General features: G+C 46.6%; 1 pseudogene; it reads right to left on the reverse strand.

Moving 5' to 3' along the window:
• Positions 1 to 15,475: 15,475 nt before the first annotated feature.
• LOC147733655 (uncharacterized) lies at positions 15,476 to 16,662 on the reverse strand (annotated as a pseudogene).
• Positions 16,663 to 19,910: the final 3,248 nt, after the last annotated feature.

Consider the following 19,910-nt stretch of genomic DNA (forward strand, 5'->3'; position numbering starts at 1 on the left):
CATCAGATGACTGTAGAGCCTATCGTCCTAAATTAATCCTCACTGTTGAGGCGAAAATTCTAGCAAACCTATTGGCCAACAGACTCATTCCCTGTACTACCAAGTTAGCACACCCGGATCAATCCGGGTTTATGCCAGGGAGGAACACAGCCTTGAACTTAAGGTGACTGCATGGGGTCCTGGGCAGATGTGACACGATCAGGGAAGGCGCAGCTCTGCTATAATTGGACGCATCTATGGAGTTTGATACCATCAAGTGGGACTTTATTTTTGCAGTACTGACAAGGATGGGATTTGGACCTAACTTTATCAAGTGGATCCAACTGCTCTACGCCCAACCGACCACACATGTGACAGTTAACAATCACATCTCCAGGCAATTCCCATTGAAGAGGGGCACTAGACAGGGTGCCCTCTGTTGCCCCTGCTCTTTTGCCCTGGCGCCATTGGCCATCTGGGTCAGAGGAGACCCGGAGATCAGGGGTCTGAGGTGGACAGAGGACCACAAAAAAAAGTATCTCATTATAAGCGGACGACATTCTCCTATATTTGGCCGGACCCTCCCGGTCCCTCCGCTGGGCCCTCCATATATTTCATATCTTTGGTGCCCACTCAGGGTATGCTATTAATTGGACTAATTCCCAACTCTATGTACTGGGGGGTACGCAACCAAACAACCCTAGGGGCTATGACATACCAGTGGCATCACAGGGCTTCAAGTATCCTGGCATATATATTACACCAGATCTGACTTTATTCTATGAGTCAAACCTGCTAGTACCCCTGACTCAACTTCGATCCAATGCTAAACATTGGCGATCCTTCCCCTTTACTCTCCTGGGACAGGCAGCACTTTTCAAGATGTTAGCACTGCCACATTGCCACAAACGGGTACATGGGGAATACGATGATCCAAATTTCCATACAGACCGATGACTCCTGGGACAGGGGGGATACAATAGGGCACTTTACACAAACCCCCGTAAGTTTAACCTCACGGGACCCACAGCACGCACAGTGGAGGTCTGGCATGGTGTAAATAGGAAATGGGGCTGGCATAATAAGCTTACAAAAGCCACACCACTCTGGGAACCAGACATGCTGGGTCAGATCAGCAAATGCCCTGGGTTTGACAGGTGGGACATGATAGACATCTCGACCTTGGGGGACATGTGGGTGGGAGGGAAAACTGGCCACTTTTGCAGACCTGGAGACTAAATATCAATTAGCGCAAACCGAGACATTCAGGTATTTACAGATTAGCCACACATTCACAGCTGCCTTTCCCAAGGATATCCCTCTACCCGAGTCCTTTCTGCTGGGGACAGATTGATACGTGACCCTATGCCTAAAAAAGCTATATCCCTTACATATAAAAAGCTGTTAAATAATTGCCCAGACACCGTGCTGTGCCTGCGGCAACACTGGGAGGCAGATCTGGGGGATTTAGATGAGGAGGATTGGCGCAAATGCTTTGGCTTCTCCCAGAGAAGTGGCTATCCCAATGAGATTGCGCTTGGTCCAATTAAAGATCCACCATTGTGTATATTTAGGCGCACAGATTTTGGTTAAATTGGGTAGGAGGACTGACCCCTGTGCCTTCGGCAATGCCACCAACCGGGAACCTTCTTTCATATCCTATGGGACTGAAAAAGAGGGCTTAAATTAAAGCGGAAAATGAATATGAAAGTTAGGAGAGAGAAGGGGGTTATGGCTATGAACAACATGAACATTAGATGTTTGTCTACATTGGTGTATAAGATTGCTTCAGGTACAGCTGGTGTTGTAACCCAAATGAATTCTGAACTAATCACTATACTTGGTATGGTAATTCAAAACCGTTCTTGCGAAGTAAGGCAGTGTTTACAAGCTGCACCTTCCTATCTGATAAAAGCAGGGTTATTAATGCCTATATTTCTAATATAACTAGCGTTTCTCGTAAACATCAAGCTTTAGAAGAGCATGGCGTGTGGGAGACTGTAGGTACCTCGGTTAGTGAGATAGGGAAGGGTTTTAGCAAGGTTGGTGAATGGATTGATAATTTAGGAGGGGAAATTTAAGATTAATCATAACTCTAGTAATTATTATAATGACTTTGAGCAGTTGTCCTGTTTCTCTTGCTAACATTTTATGGGTGTCTAATAAAAAATGTGCACACAAACATGAGAAGAGATCGCTGAGAAGGAAACAAGAATTTGAGCTGGAGAACGTTTTTTTTTTAACCTTTATTGGAAGAAAAGCAGGTGACAGCAGTGGCGCATATACAAAGCATACGCAGATGCAGGGATAATGCAATGCAGCAGCAGACATTAATAGACCAGGTGCCATGTCGAAACATAGTACAGTATAGGCAATTATAGGAGCAGAATATCTGCAGACAATCAAAGTACAATACATCTGCATAAAACATTCAGGAACCGCAGGGGTACAGATCTCAAGTACACACTCGTCAATTAGGGACATCAGCATCAACATTGGTAACGTTTACCTATAGTTCAACACTTGCTCGGCTGAGGTACCCCATCACCTCCACAGAAAAGCTGTCATTGGCCTACCACCCTACCCACAGTGACCATACAGTGTAACCCACCCAAGCAGCACATTAGTAGAACATAGAAACAGCCCCATCCGTTGTGGTATATGGTGTCCGGTAGATGTAACTGGTTTTCCAGCAAATGTCGCGCTTCTTAACCAATCCCAACCCGATCCTCACTATCCGATTCAGAATCTTGCGCAGCCCTAGTAAGTAGGTACACCTGCAACGGGCTCCAGAAGTCCTTAGGCCTACAGCGCACAGGCATCATGTCCGCATATACATTGTACTGGTCCTGACAATAGATGACATCACCCAGCCAATCCTTGAACCGTGGCACCCTGCCCCGCCCCCAACAGCAGGCCACTCGCCGTTTTGCCAACAATAAAGCCACGTCAACAAATCTACGATAGAGTGCCGGTACCTCCTTAGTATACCCCAACAGCAGAACTACGAGGTCGAACAATACCCCATCCTCAGTCATGACCTGAAGGGCGTCATGGACCTGCATCCAATACTCAGAAATGGCCCCACACTCCCATGCCAGGTGAAGGAAATCGGCCCCTGCCGCCCGGCAACGAGCACATCTATCGTCCTCCGCCAACCGAAATCTAAGTTTCCTAGCTGGAGTGTAGTAGTATCTTTGTATGAATTTATAGTGTATGATTTTTAAACGACAACTAGACGAAATATTGGCAGGCACACCACAACAGTATATCCATTGCTCATCAGAGATGGAGATTCCGAGCTCCACATTCCACTGTTCACGCACCCGACTAGCCGGTGTATCCCGTTGTTTCCTGATGGCGCCATATAATTTAGAGACCAAGTGACGCCCGTCCGAGATTAACATCACGTGAAGTGGTAAAGCCACGGCCGGTTCCTTGGGGAATCCAGGCATTAGCGTCCGTAGGCCCTGTCTTAACCGAACATAATAAAACGTATCTAAAGGGGAACACTCCGTACCCCCAAAAAACTGTTCACAGGTACGAAAGTTGCCCTCGCGGAAAAGGTCCCCCTACGTAAGCGCCCCAAGACGCTTGCACATACGCTGGAACCCCGTCTCCTGCAACAAGGACAGGGCAGGGTGATATGCCAGGGGCTGCGCAGGTGAATAGAGGAATGCAAGATCCACTGCCTTCGCAACACGTTTCCAAGCATCAACCGTACAAGTCACCGTAGTCTGGTGCGTGTCCACACCTCCAACATTTCCCATTACCATGCCCTCCAAGGGGAGAGGATGAGCGACCCACTGTTCAGCAGCTATCTGAGGCATAAATGGCGTGTGACGCATCCAGTGGTATGCATAGTGCGCCTGAGCGCTCATATAATAAAGTTCAAAATCAGGGACGTCAAAGCCTCCTCTATCATAGGGCAGCGTTAAGGTAGACCATGCCAATCTCGGTTGTTTACCCCCCCAGAACAACGAATCAGCTCCGAGCGGAGACGTTTGAAGAAATACGCCCCCGGGTGATAGGGAATATTTTGAAATAAGTAGAGGAAGCGGGGTAGGATCACCATTTTTATCAGGGACGCCCTACCCGCCATTGACAGGGGCAAAGACATCCATCTCGTAATGTTATCCGCCAGTTTAGTGATAGCGACGCCATAATTAAGCCGAATAGTTTCCTCCCTGTCTAGAGACACCACAATACCAATATAACGTAGTTCCGAATCACACCACTCCAGAGGGTAGTCCAGCGGGAATCGATGAACCGCCGCAGTGAGCGGGAAAAATTGGGATTTCTGCCAATTAATATGTACTCCAGAAATACCTCCGAAGGCAACAAGCTCTCGTAATAGCGCGTTAATATTCGCCTGCGGATCTCTCACATATAGCGTAACATCATCCGCATACAAAGAAATCCCTATTTGGCGCTGAAAACAATTAAACGCACTCTGTTCATGTAATTGGCGAACCCTACATGCAAGAGGCTCTATGGCAATGGCGAATAGGAGAGGAGAAAGAGGACATCCCTGCCTGGTCCCCCTCGTGATTGGGAATTGGGGGGAAAGGACACCATTCACGACTACCCTCGCTACCGGCTTAGTATACAACAGTTTGACCCATGAAATAAAGATCCGAGGAAACCCCATTCTACATAAAACGTCTATCAGGTAACCCCATTCCACTGAATCAAACGCTTTCGTAGCGTCCAAGAAAGCGGCAGCCACCGGGAGCTCCGGAGCTATCGTCGGAATCAGGGAGAATAGAGATTGTGAGATGTCGCCCGGCCAGGTACAAATCCGGACTGATCAGGTAAGACGATAACGGGCATAAGCTCCGAGAGCCATGTCGCCAATACTTTCGCCAATATCTTGACATCGCAGTTAAGCAATGAGAGAGGCCGGTAGGACCCCACATCTAGGGGATCCTTACCCGGTTTAAGTAACGAGGTGATAGCCACTTCCCTCATGGACCCTGGTAATTTCCCCACCTCAAGGGACTCCTCAAACACCTCCCAGAGAACTGGGGCCATAATATCTACATAGCATTTGTAAAATTCGGCAGGGAGCCCATCCAACCCCGTAGATTTCCCGTTATTAAGAGACATGATGGCGCTTCTGATCTCCTCTACCTCAAGGGGCCTACCTAGGAACGCCCTGTGATCGTCCGATAGCCAGCAGAGTGCCAAATCATCCAGAAATCCACCATATCGCACCTCTCCCAATTGCTGTGTGGTGTATAACTGTGTGTAGTGTTGCATAAATGTCTCCTGGATCTCCTTCGTGTCCCTACAACGTGTACCATCCGGCAAGACCAGTTCCAACACATCCGCACTATACCTCTGGTGTCTCGTGAGCGCGGCAAGTACCTTCCCAGGCCTCTCACCCTCGCAGTACTTCCTCGCCGTCCAGTATTTCCCCCTGTGTTTTGCCTCCCTGGACGCTTCCTCCTCATACTCGGACAGTTTGCCCCTAAACGGATGCATGAGTTCGGGATCAGATCCAGCCTGCATTCTGCGTTCCAGCTGTTTTAAATCAACCTCCAATCCTGCGAGAGTACGAACAATAGTCCTGAGCACCCCACAGCTCTTGGAGATAGTGATACCACGGATCGTAACCTTAAATGCCTCCCATATCACCTCCACACTATCCACAGAGCCCCTATTCCTTGGAAAAAAAGCCTCCACTTCTTCACCAAGTTCCGCCTTGAAAATGGGATCTAAAAGGGCAGAAGGGAAGAGCCTCCATGGTGGCCACGGTCTGTGCAGCCCCGGCACCGACAACATAACCTTAACTGGGCAGTGATCAGAGTACGTTCTGGGGAGGTGTACCACATCGTATAACCCTGCCCCTAGACCCCTGGAGATGAAAACATAGTCCAACCTCGCCCAGGTGCGAGCCTGTGCAGTAAAGTGCGTGCCTTCTCTATCCTTCAGGTGAGCGTATCTCCAACTATCTATCAGGCCTGCTTCTTCCACAATGCCCTGCAATACATCTCTGGCTTGGACATTGTACTGAGCACTCCCCTCAGACCTATCCGCCAGGGCCCTCAGTGCTAGATTGAAATCACCCCCCCAAACAATGTGCGAGGCCTCCACAGCAAGGACATAACCCCAGAGTGTAAGAAAAAATGCAGGCGTATCAACATTCGGTGCGTAACAATTCACAAAGAGCACAGTGACCTGCCCAAGCCTCCCCCACAATAACACATATCTCCCTTCAGGGTCCACCCGCGTTCCCAGCTCTTGAAATGAGAGTGATTTCTTAATCAGTATAACAGCCCCGCGTGCATACGAGGAGTATGATGAAAACTTCCTCACTGCGGCCCACTTCCCTCCAAACGTTGGTTCGGGCGTCCGACGCAGATGCGATTCCTGCAGTAAAGCTATCTGTATTGCATGTCTATCTAGATAGTGTAATACATTCCGACATTTCCTGGTATCATTAAGCCCATGCACAATCCAGATCAAAATCGATATCCTATCCAAAACATCAACTGGCATCACCCATGATCAATGTGCAATGGGGCATACGTAAGCATTGAACAATCCCACGTCCCTGGCTCAAAGCAGTGGACAGTTACCGTCGCACACATCATCCCCCACGCCAACCTCACACCACATTCATCCCTGCCATCTTCCAACCCCAGAACCATACACCCCCCTCCCAGCCCCAAACAGCAGCATCCGTGCAACAGGCACGCCGTCAGCCCCAAAAACAATGCGATCTCTACATATTGTGCCCCACCAGCATAAACAATGTTCGTAGCGAGGGGAGTCCGCCTTCGTCCACCTCCCCCCTCCCAGCACTGGTAACAATGAGCGGGACACTCCGGCCCCCCTCTACGCGCATGTAAACAATCCAGGCCCGGTACGGACTTGGACGAACAGCAATCCCAACACATCGCCATGACCGTAGTACAGTCGCAACCAACATCACCCCAACCATAAGTACCAAGAGAAACATGCACTGCCGACGCAGTGCCTCCCCCCCCACCCACCTGACCAACCCCAACCTGTCAGGACCCCCATTCACCCCCCCCCCCCCTCCGTCCATTCATCCAACAAGTCATTCGCAAAAAGAAACTCAACAAGAGTGGGGCATTCCCGTTGGGGTGCCCTCCAGAGGTGCACATTACCACCCCCTAACACCTCGCCGTACTCCTTCCCACAGGGCGTATACACAGCCCAGGCGCAGTTGGGGGGTGGGTGCCCGGAGCGAATCATTATCATCAACCATTGCCCCCTCAGTGACCCTCAATAGCGTACACTCGTTCCAAACCGTTAATTCTTGCACTAACCCTCAAAAGTATAAGGCTGGAGGAGTACAGGCCCCGTGAGCAGCCATCCACATGTCCGTGCAAAGCCTGCATTGCAGCCTCTGTGCTGAGAGAAGCGGGGTCAAGCTTCCTCCTCCTCCGCCGATCGGTATCCTTCCCGCCCCACCTCATCCTGCCCGTCGTTCGCAGTACGTTCCCTCCTGAGGCGCTTCACAAAGTCCTCTGCCTGTTGCGGATTCGTGAAAAAATGCTGTTTTGCCTGATGGGTCACCCTCAGCTTCGCGGGGTACAGCAAAGCATAGTCTACCTGCAGCTCTCTAAGTTTTTTCTTAACAACCAGGAATTTGCGCCGTTGATCCTGTACCATCGGAGTGAAGTCTGGGTATATGGTGAAATTGGCCCCTTCAAAGGAGAGCGTACGGGCAGTGCGAGCCGCCCGAAGAGCCGCGTCTCGGTCTCGGTAGTTCAGGAGGCGCGCGATGATAGGGCGCGGTGTGGCACCCGGGGCCGGCCGTGGACCAAGGGAACGGTGGGCCCGTTCCACAATGAATTGCGTAGAGAACGCTTCCGCTCCAATCGCACCAACCAGGAGTCTCTCTACATACGTCTCCATTTTCCCCACATTCGTCGTCTCCGGCACGCGTATATTATTACGCCGACTTATCGCCTCCAACTCCTCATTCTTAGCGGCTATTACCCACAGGATATTATCCATTCTCGCCAGTTGAGACGTATGAGTGGCTGTAGTATCGTCATGATCCGAGATGCGCTGCTCCGCCGTGGTGAGGCGCTCTTCATGCACATCTAGTTTTTGCACAACCGCGTCCATGTGCAAGGATAATTTATCCACCTTATCCACTATGGTGGCAAAGCCTTGGCGCATTTCCTGCATCATCTGCTGGAAGTCCGGGGTGGTAGGCTGCGGAGACACGTCAGCGACAGGCGGGGGGGATCGCGAACTCCCGGCCTCCTGTGCTAGACGAGCACCCCTCCTGGCCGCCGAAGAGTCAAAGGATAACTTAGGCTGTTTATTGTCCGGTTTCCCCATGGTAACACACACACAGACTGTGGCAGCTTCCACAGATATGTAAAAGGAGAGTCAAAGAGACTGCAGGTCCCACCTCCACATGCTCCGAACGGTGCGTTCCCCCAGCCAATATATGCAGCACCCCAGAGTCCCCAACCGGGGTGTAGCGATCAGTCCACAGCACAATCTTGTCGCAACTCACAGAGACTAGCTCCCCCTGGCAGTCTCAAAAGCAGCCGCTCCTGAAGTAGTGGTGGATAGCCCCTACGAAAGTACGTGAAGTAAGTCTGAATGGGCACGACAGCAGCCCAGCATATCACACAATAGCGCAGGAAGGGAAGCTCCACTTACGAGTTGTACCAAGGGCGGTGCGCAGGACTTAGCACCAACAGCATCGATGTCTCCCAAATGTCAGGCCAATACACCCAGGACCATGCAGCATGCGGTGTAGAGCAGGACGTAATAAGCGACAGTCCAGTCAGCTGGCTATAGCGCTATCATGCACAACTAAAAATGCAGCGCATCAGCAGCAATAGCCATCCCCCATGGCCGGCTCTACCTTCCAAAAGTTACCGCAAGGAAAATGGCGCCAATGAGTGTCCGTGCGGTGCCTCAGCGGTACGGCCGGTAATCTCCTCCAGCATCGTCCCCCACCACTGCTCTCACCGCCGTGTATATCAAGCAAATCCTCAGACGGGAACAGAAGCACCATTGACGGGGCCACGAGCATGCGCGAACACCCCGCCACTCCCGTCTGCACTATGGCCGCCACTCACAACGGCCGGCAGTCCGATGTCCTCGACGCGCCTTCACCGCCACAGCACAGCGGGGCTCCCTCACCAGCGCTCCACACAAGGCTCCGCAGGATACCAGCACCGGCCACAGTCGCCGGCCGCGGCAGAGCGTCCAGCTGCGAAGTCTCTCCTTGGGAGAGGAGATAGGGCCTCCACCCCACGTGTGACGCCGCGGCCTAAAGTAGGCAGGGATGCCGGACCTCTGATCACCTCACCTCCAGCACGTCCCTCGGGTGAATCTGCAGGCACTCGTATCTTCGGCTAGCAAGCTCCAATCGCCGCAGGAGTCGGACCGAGTGTGGACAGCGGCACCCCCTACAAGGATCCGGGGTTAGAGTAGGGACTGGTGATGTTGAAAAGGATCAGTGGACGGATGAAAGGCTCCGGGCTGCAGGAGCCTCACAGCAGTGCGGCCATGCTGCAGTGCGCCCTCTAGCTCCCCCGAGCTGGAGAACGTTAAAGATTATGTCTACAAGCAGAGGAAAATGGTAAAGAGTAAAAGAAAGAAACAGACAGTGATGCAGACTGTGTTATAATTTCCTGAATAATAAAATCGTATTTATAGTTTTTTTGTGATTATAAAATAATCAGAGGGAGGGTGTTTAAATTAATTTTATGGATTCCTGTTTTTGTACATCATTAATAGTGGGTAAAGTGCATAAACATGCAATTTCACAACTACAGACTGAACTGATATGATTACTTTTGATACAAGTGTTTTATGATGTGCTCAAATGTATTTAATAATGTATTTTAGTTAGCCCACATTTGTGCGTAATCGTCATTTTACTTAAGCTAAAAGCTGTATCTGTCAGTAAAATAGTGTTTCATCCTTTCCACCCTCTGTGCACATCCTCTCCCCATAAGCTCTCCAGAACAGTCAATCTGCCACTCATTAGAATATTCTTCATCGTTGTTATGCTTAGGGGGAACGCCTATAACTCAGATGCAACTGACAACGTATTATTATGTCTTCCACTGCTTCAGTATATTCTAGGCATTCATATAGTATGACACTGTAAATGCAACTTGTTTGTTCGAACATCTCCGGATGGTATTAGCATAGAGGGTGCTGAATAACTATTCAAGAAAATGGGAGAGTGCTTAGGTGTTAAGGTTATGACGTTTATTTTTCATGTGCTCTGCTTTGCTAATGAAATGATAAATTTGTTCACATTACGTTGATTCTGCAAAAGTTCTTATGCAAGAATTGTGTATAAAAAAAACTTAATTTTGAAGGTGACACAGCTTTTCTTAATGCTGCTAGGCATGCTATCCTTTTCTTCTCTGATTTTGCTGCCTATTGGGACATTGAATATTTTGAGATGTTTACGTACTTAATTTATCTATGCATTTGAGTCTTCATGGTATTGACACCGTACCACTTATTTTTGAATTGTGTAATAAAACTATTTACCTTTTCATTGATCTAGAACTCAGTTACTTAGTGGGACCAAATTCTTAAATTGAAATTATTTAATTAAATTGTATTTTTATTGATATTGGTACTCCAAGAGGTGCCTTAACCCCTTCCATGCTGATGACAGAACGGTTCCGTCATCAGCGTCGGTTGAGCTGTGCTGATGACGGAACCGTTCCGTCATGACTCCGCCCGCGCAAGGCGGAGTCAGCACAGGCGGGGAATACGCCCCGCACGCAAGGGGTTAATGTGGGGACTCTTTGCCTCATGAAATTGAGGTTTAACACCGTCTCAGATAGAGTAAATTCTGGGAGGTCTGGGTGAAGTAATTTTGGGGTGTCTCACTTTTAGGGTACCCTCAATTTGCTACCACATAGCGTTTTTTTGTGGTTTTTTTTGTCCTCATAACCACCATATAGACAAAGTACCAAAAGGAATTAGCAGAGAATAGCTGTCTCAGTTTATCTGAAAAACTGGAAGGGACACGAGTCTTATGGGGGCCAACTATCCCTCAGCTTTCAACCGTATTCCAAGGAGGCACAGAGTCCATGATTTACCAATCTGTGGCAAACATTGGTGTAGTTTTAGCAGCCAAGTGGGGGCCGGGCATGGACCGGATAGCGGCTGTTCCATTGGTACAAAATATAGAAGCACCATAGGAGAACAATCATTGGACCCGGGGGGAAAAAAAAACCCCCGGATGAATCAATGAAGCCACAAAAGTAGATGCCAAAAGGCCCTTTTTCTGTGATTACCAGATCTGGCCAGATCTGTAACTGAGGTCTGCAATACTGAGTTTTGCCAATCTCTAAAAGTAGGAGGTAAAGGGTCTTTCCACTTCCTGCAGATCTCTCTTCTTGCGAGCAGGATGGTATAAAAGACTAGACATCTGGCTGGGTATTGTACGCCTTCTAGGACTCCAAATACTATTAGAGGCAAATCCATGGTGACAGGTCTTCCCAATGATTCTGTGAGGGAATTGCAGATATCCTCCAAAAATGTGGTTAATACTGGGCATTCAATAAACATATGTGTATCTGAAGCAGCGATCAAACCACATTTAGTACAAGACACTGACTGGCCTCCTGCGAATTTAGATAGTCTAAGAGGGGAATAGTATACCCTATGCAGGGTAAAAATATGATTTCTGCGAAGCCAGGACGGCTTGACAATGTTCCACAGAAGCTCGAAAGAAGTCATCCAAAGATTTTGTAAATTCTGATCCATCAGAACAGAACCCCATAATGACTCTGGCAGAACAAAGTCCCCATCTGACTCCTCCAGAATAAAATTATACCATTTAGATATTTCTTTCTTTGCTGGACCGCTGCTTAGTAAATCAGAGATAAATGGGCTATGCCCTCCGAGTTTAAACTTATTCTTATTGGCGGGAGATGTTTTATAGGCTACAGTCCAGCTGTGAATCTGTATATATTTGAAACGTGAAAAATTAGGGCCAACCTTGGCTTGCAGATGTTCCCACGAAAGTAAATCTCCCTCATAAAAGAGGTCACCCCCCACTTCCAAGCCTGCCTCTCTAAAAGGAATTGCTAGAATGTCGTCAAGCCAGGCAGGATTTTCAGGCAAGTCCCACAGCGGAGTTTTTTCACAAAAGTAATTTATTTTTATGGATTTCATGACTTCAGCCCATGTTCTGGCAAGACCTTGTAGGGTCTTCAGTTTAATTTTTTTTAAACTTAGGATTACCAAACTTAAAAAGAAAACCAGAATAATTAATTATTTCCCCATCCAACATAGCTGCATACATAAGACCCACCCCCGAGGCTACGGGACCATTCAACAGCATTCATGAGTGGGATAATTGAAAGGCCCAAGCATAGATTTTTAAATCTGGAGCCGCCAAGCCACCCTTATCACGTTGCCGTCTTAGTTTTTTCCAGGCGATCCGTGGAAGATGATTGTTCCAAATAAAGGATGAGATATTTGATTGAAACTTGGCTAAGGTATTTTGATCAAAGTATAAAGGAATGGTGTTAAATAAAAAAAAAATTTTGGGAAGAATAGACATTTTGATAAGATTGGCTCTACCTATTAATGAAAGAGGCAGGTGTGACCATGATTGGAGAAGCTTACGGCAATCTTTAAGTACTGCAGACAAATTAACTTGGACTATTTTATTAATATCTTTTACTATTGTCAAGCCTAGATATCGCATTGAAATGCCTGGTTGGAGTTCTGTTGGAGAGTTCTCATCATTCCAAACAAGCATTTCAGTTTTGGCTGCGTTCATTTCATATCCTGACACTTGTCCAAAAGCATGAGCCAGTTTCACGATTGCCGGAAGAGCCGTAGTGGCTTCTGATGTTAAGATAAGCACATCGTCGGCATATAATGCCACCTTCCTCATCCAGCCTTGATAATAGAAAGGTTTGATGGAGACCTCCTCCCTTAGATATTGCGCAAAAGGCTCAATGTAGAAATCAAAAAGCAAGGGGGAGAGCGGGCATCCCTGTCGGGTTCCCCTAGTGATGGAAAAAGGGCTCGATAGATCACCATTGACGAGAAGGGATGCAGAGGGATTATTGTACAACAGGCCAATCACCCTACGGAACCCTTCCCCGACACCAAATTTGGCCAAGGCCTCCGACAGGTACACCCAGTTAACCCTGTCGAAAGCCTTGGTTGCGTCCAGCGTAAGGGCTGCCAATGGAAGATTATTGGATGTTGCGATATCTATGGCACCAATTAAATCATAGGTTAATTCATATAATTGTCTGCCCTTCAAGAACCCCTTTTGATCAGAATGAAGGACAGAAGGTGCGATATCGGCCAATCTTGAAGATAGAACAGTGGTGAAGATTTTATAATCCACATTCAGAATGGAAATTGGCCTATACGACCCACAAGCCTCCTTGGGTTTACCCGGTTTTAAAATAAGGGTAAAAGAGGCGTTATCCCAAGATGTTGGAGGGGACATTTCTTCTAAAAGTATTTGATTAAACAGCTTAGTGAGGAAAGGAGCGATCTCTGAGTCCAAGATTTAATATAACTCAGCTGGCAGCCCATCGGGTCCGGACGCCTTCCCCTTCTTACCTCTCTTAATGACAGATCTCACCTCGGCCTCTGTGATGGGTTTATCTAATATTGGGATTGTTCAAGAGAAAAAGAGGGTAGAGTGATATTGTTCAACCAGCTCTTAACAGACTCAGCCGATATTACTTTGTCTTCTTGATATATTTCTTGGAAGAATTCCCTAAATGCCTTCCTAATTTCATCGTCTGAAGAAAGATTGATGTTTCCTACTTTTATAGATGCGATGTTGTTCCGGACCTGATCTACTTTGGTCTTCCAAGCCAGTAAATTACCAGCGCCTTCACTATATTCGAAGTGCGCCAACTTACTGGTTTCCCATCTCTGTTGAACCCTCAGGTTTAAAATCAAAGCCAAACTTCTTTTCAGAATCAACAGTTGATTGTGAAGAGGATCTAAAATAGACCCTGAAGCTGTGCTGTTAATGTCGATCTCATGGTGAACACGAGCCATATCTGATTCAATGGAGGAAATCTTTTCGTTATATTTCTTCCTCCGAAAGGCAACTTTAGCAACAATCAGCCCTCTCAACGTTGCCTTAAATGAGTCCCAAATAATTCTATTTGAGGCAGAGCCATTATTTAACAAAAAGAAGTTCTGAGTCTCCGACTTTAGATATGAGATATCCTCCTCATTAGTAAGGAGAGAGCGATCAAAAGACCACGTAGTCGGGTTTTTTTTACTACGCAACCCTAACACCAATTTAACCGCAGAATGGTCTGAGAGATGCAGAGGAAAGTATTCGATTGTTTTGACTGAATCAACCAGTCTTTGAGTGATCAAAATATAATCAATCCTTGACTTATGATGATATTTAAAATTCCGATAGGAAACCCCCTGTTGTTTTCCTGACCTTTGTCGCCAGACATCCACAAACCCGTACTGCCTCATAGCGTCTAGTAGAAAGGATCTAGTCGTAGACTGAACCAAAGATCGGTTATTAGGGGACTTGTCCAAGACAGGGTCCAACACGATATTGAAATCGCCGGCTAAAATTATAGGTCCTGAAATGGAAAGTAACTGGAAGAAAATTGTTTCCAAAGAAGAGGGGTCATCCTGATTTGGACCAATATAGCCGACTATTGTAACGGAAAACCCAGACATAAGAACTGAGGCTATGGCCCATCTGCCGGAAGAATCTACAGCCTGTGAGATTAGCTTAGCTTTAACTCCTTTTTTGAAAATAATCGCAACCCCTCTTGTATGAGAAGTTTGAGTGGTAGAGACCATAAAATCAATCCATCTATTCTTCTTGGTCAGTACAGACAGTTCAGAATGGGTTAAGTGGGTTTCCTGCAACACCATCACCTGCGCATCCGAGTCCTTCAGATATTGTAGAATTTTATTGGCACAGGGCTTGGTGCGGAGGCCATTGACGTTCCAGGAAAGAAACCCTACACTACTCATCTCTTAACCAGTAGACCACGATGAATAAATACTATACCAAAAAAGATATTTATAGTCAGGTTGATAACAATAACTTGCTTACAATAATTGTGTGTGATATGTGAATTATCATTCCAAAAACTACTATTTAGGTTATTGAGGACTTTTTTATATTTTTGCCACCCCCTCGAACTCACCCTCTCAGGGTGAGAGCCCCTCCCCCCGTGAAGAACCCTTGCATTATCTAACCAGAACAATGTCCAGTAGATAGTGCCCCACCGGTTGAGTCCCTGCAAGAAAGTTCAACCGCATACTATTCAAGTGACTAATAAAGAGTGAAGAAAAAATAAAACGTTTTTTGAGACAAAGAAGAGAACAAAGAAGAGAATTAATTGAAGCTATGAGCCTCTTAACTAGTGCATATATAGTGCATATAGCATATATATATAGGTGCATCTACCTCTTGATTTTCATAAAATGGAGGATTAAATGGAAGGTCCTGTTTAGGTAGTTGAGGTTTAATAATGGGCGCCTTATGTTAAACCTTACGGGCCCCTTTGCCCAGATCCATTAGTAACTCATCAGCTGCTTGCACGGACCTGATGTTAAACATCTTGTTGTTGTACATTATTTTAAGGGCTGCCGGAAACATGAGCTGAGCTGTTGCGCCCAATTTTCTGAAGGCATCCAGGCGCCTCCCAAATTCCCATTGTTTTTCAGGTGTTATTCTGGAAAGGTCTGATCTTATCAAAAAAGTAAAACCTTTCCCTGACAAAGACTTTTGTTTCAATGCCATATTTAAGATGAGTTCCTTTTTTAGACATAAGTGTGAAAATTGACTAAGATTTTGCGAGGTTTAGACCTCTGTGGATTCAGTTTGAAGGGATCCCTGTGAACCCTCTGAATATCGGCCGACAGTTCTGCAGGAGTATGTTCTAGAGACAGTGCATCTTTCAGTAAGGAAACAATGTATTGTTTGATATCTGACCCTTCAGATCCTTCCGGAACATTCAAAATACGGATGTTCCCCCTTCTCGCATTGTTTTCAAGAGACTCCATCCTCTCGCTGAGAGCCAGATCTTCCCTTGTGAGTTTCTGAATGTCCTCCTTCGCCTGATCCAAGTAGATTGAATGAGTACCAACCGTCTCTTCTAACACTCCAGTTCTTATAGTGAGGCCTTCAATTTTATTGTCGAGTGTTTCACAGGAGTTTTTGAATTCTAGTTGATTAGCAGATGATTCCGCAAATCATTTTCTTATCTCCAGAGTAAGAGCTGAAAACATCTCCAGAACAGATGCTGCCGTCATCGGAGGGGGAGAGGAAGAGGAAGGGGCCAATAATGAGTTGGGGTCAAGTAGGACAGGGATAGCAGAGTCATCTACATCAACACCCCCAGATGCGCATCCCAACTCAGTAAAACCTAATTCTTCAGCCTCTTCAGAGTATACTGTAGTAAGAGCTTGAGGTAAGCTCTGCTCTTGCACGTATGAAGACTGGGGCAGAGATTGCTCTAGCAGGGGAGACTGCGTAGGCAGCGCAAGCTGTTGTTCTATCTCTGGATCAAGTGTTCCTTGTGGGCTTGCTGCTAAATCAGTAGTTTCGACTGTTTCTATCGCTTGACTAGGGTACCTATCAACTCGGTCTTTCAACCCAGATAATGATGTATCTGCTGGCACGGCGGGTTGGCAATAAGATAAGGAATTGGCCTCTAAGATTGATGCCATACCTGTATCGTCCATGACTTCAGGAAGATGTAAAATCTGAGGAACGACTTTAAAGTAGGAGCGAAGTGAAGGAATAATTTTTGAGCCAGCTGGACGCACTGATTTGGAATCCTTGGTCTTCACCTTGGTTTTACTCTTCGCAATTGTGTTTTTAGACTTAAATTCAGTGTTTAAGAAGGAACTCCCTCCCTCCCAATGTTAGATCTATTCCACTCTATGCTGACTTTAGGAAGGCCTTTAAAACATTCCTTTTCCTGCAAGCATTCCCAGCCTAGCCCTCCCTCAGTTGTTATCTGGGTTCAATTAATCCTCAGCGCCATGAAACCGCTAGGTGAAAGTGCGCTTTACAAATGTTTTTAAATTCAAATTCAAATTCAAGATGATTTCTTCTTAGATAATGTATTGACTCCTTTCCCAGCCTCTATTCCCCCTTCTGGGAATCTGACTTTGCTTACTCCAGGTTTCTTTTTACGTCCACAACCTCGACCTCGTTTGAGCTTGCCTTTGGGAGTATTAGGAGAGCTACCAGTAGTCTTAAATGTGGGGATATTGGGAGTATTTTTACAAGAAGAAACCTGTAAATTGTCCTCAACATCAATAACACAGTCAGGTGGAGTAGGAATGGTTTCTACAAATGACAGGTCTGTGAAACTTCCACTGCCCAGTTCATGCACAAAAGACCCCTCCACTGCAGCACAGGGACCGGAGTATTGTATATGTTGGAGCTGACCTTGTGATCCTTCTTTGGAGTTTGAGACTATAATTGTGTTTGTGGGGTTCTCTAAATCTATTGCACCTCGAGGGGGAAACAGGTTGCTTAATTTTTTACCCTTCCTTAGCTCCAGCGCGGCTACACAGATCCTCGGGCTAGATATAGGAAAACTGGTAACACTGGTAGCACTGAAAGGCTTTCCAGGAGGGAAGAGAAGGAGGCTAAACAGCTGCTCTCTAGATGAGCTGCTGGGCGCTATAATATCCGACCTCCCTCCTACACCAAAACTCTGAGTAGGACACTTCCCCAAGCTTAATTCATCAAAACCCCACTTGCCTGCACCGAAGGACTCCACTCGAAACCCCCCACAACACCCGCTACCTCGGCGTCCTCCGTAGCCGTCTTCAACACCGCCCTCACATCGACCGAGGCACCATGGAGAAAGAAAGAGGACTCCGGAGCTCCGCCAGCCGCTCTGCGAGGAACACACTTTGACGAACATGGCGGCGGCAAGCTAGCTCGCCGCGGTGCTCCGTGTTGATCTCCCTGCAGGATCGTCTCCCGCTATGGAAAAGAGTGTGCAAACACGGAGATGTGTGTAAAGGTCTCCAGGACCTGTGAGAGGTTTTTGTGTATAAAACTCTTGTGACGGTGACGGTAAATCTACATTGCCGGGTTCCGTTTACCGCATGGATGGTGTGTTCCTCGCAGAGCGGCTGGCTACCACAGAGGGTTGTGAATATCATTCTGCAGTACTTTAAATTGCCATTTGGTAGATGGGAAGGGTAAAGGGTGGGGCTGCAAATATCTAGGGGTCAATCTTGACTCAAGGGGCAATTTTGTGAAACAACGAAAGGAGATATTAGTTAAAGCTGTGACCTTACAGATGACCCTCTCAAAGCTCTCAAAAAAATTGTCCGGCCCAAGTCTAACACCTTTACTAGAGGTTATGAGAACAAAAATTGTTCCGACACTGTCATATGGTATTGAGACTTTTAAGGGTAAACTAAATAAGACTCTAAACCAACATGTGACTAAGACCTACAAATAGGTCCTCCGCTTGCCCAAAAGTGCCTCTGCTGACCAGATTAGGCTAGAACTGGACTTACTAAATTATGAAGTCTCTAGTACTGGCACGTTTTTACATTTTTGCCATAAACTGAGACAAGCAGACGCAAACTTAGTTTTATGGCCATTAGACTCGGTGCCTGGCAATTTTTAAAAAGGCTGGCATCGTACGTCCGATGTATTATGGTGCAGAGAGTGCGGCAGGACGGCTGAAACAATGGAGCATGTGGTCTGTCTCTGCCCAGCATTCATGTCTCTGCGCAGACAGAAACTGAAAGCGGAGTGGTACAGGTTGGGAATTCGGTCATGCAGACAGGCAATCATTGCGGCCCTTAGCCCAGAAAACACAACTTTAAATATAGGCCTCACAACCTACATACGCCTTGCATATCGCCTCTTGTTGACATCAACCTAAATCAAATTGCATTATTTTAAACTGTTCAAAAGTCTTTTTATCTTTGTACTCTTTTATAATTCGCTGCTATTGAATTGTTGCTGCTATTTTTATTTGTACTCACTTTTAAAATTTGAAATTATTTGTTAACGGTTGGTTGGTCCACAAATCCACCATTGCTAATTACCGGTACCACAACTTCCTTACCTTTTAAAGTCAGTTTAACGCTATTTGATTTCTTACAAAAGGGAGTTGTATAACGTCTCCGACCTGTACTTACCCATCGCTGCTTATGTGATGTCAGTTTTTAGTTTTTTACACTGCGTATCGCTGTTGGTGTTCCTTGTAAGGATGTTATTTTATATCCAATAAAGACTGTTTACCATTGGGTGGGGCTGTAGTTTCTGTTGTTCAAATGAGAATGTTTCTAGGCCAGGCATGGCATTTTGTCTATCCCCGAGTACTACTTCTGAATGGCTAATGACAGCCAGGTTATTTTGACCATGCTGTGGGTGCTCCAGTTTCTGGACTACTCCAGTCGTATCTGCTGAGAGAAGCATCACTTTACACAGATGTTGCAACTAGAGAGCAGCCTAAGTAGGACAGTTAGAAGAAGCACCCAAAAACAGTTTTGAAGTTTAAGAGAGTGATTCCATTTCCCTTCCCTAGAAAATATGTTCACAAGCAGGACCCAAATCACCCCACTTTATTCCAGTTTTAAGTTCTTCATTTTTCTTTTGTAAACCTTTTTATTGGATTTTACATTTCATACACACATGTCATACGAAAATCATTGTCAACTGCTGTAATTTGACAATTAAAGAGTCCCATTATCAAGACTGGCCGTAGTGTAGCAATTCATCAAGCAATTGGTTTATTAACTAATGGAGGGAGAGCCTCCCTATCACCTCCGCTAGCGATGCCGGGAGGCATCGAAGAAGTGGTCGGTGGTGTGAGCACCGCAGTACTCTGACTCGTATGACAGTCCAAAGTCCCTTGTAGAGGGTATCGTGAAACGGTAATCCATGCTCGAAACTGAACTGGGGGACTCATAACTCGGGGAGTAGGGGGGTA

This window comes from Lissotriton vulgaris, chromosome 2_1 (genome assembly GCF_964263255.1).
Source record: "Lissotriton vulgaris chromosome 2_1, aLisVul1.2, whole genome shotgun sequence".
In the NCBI taxonomy this organism is placed as follows: Eukaryota; Metazoa; Chordata; class Amphibia; order Caudata; family Salamandridae; genus Lissotriton; species Lissotriton vulgaris.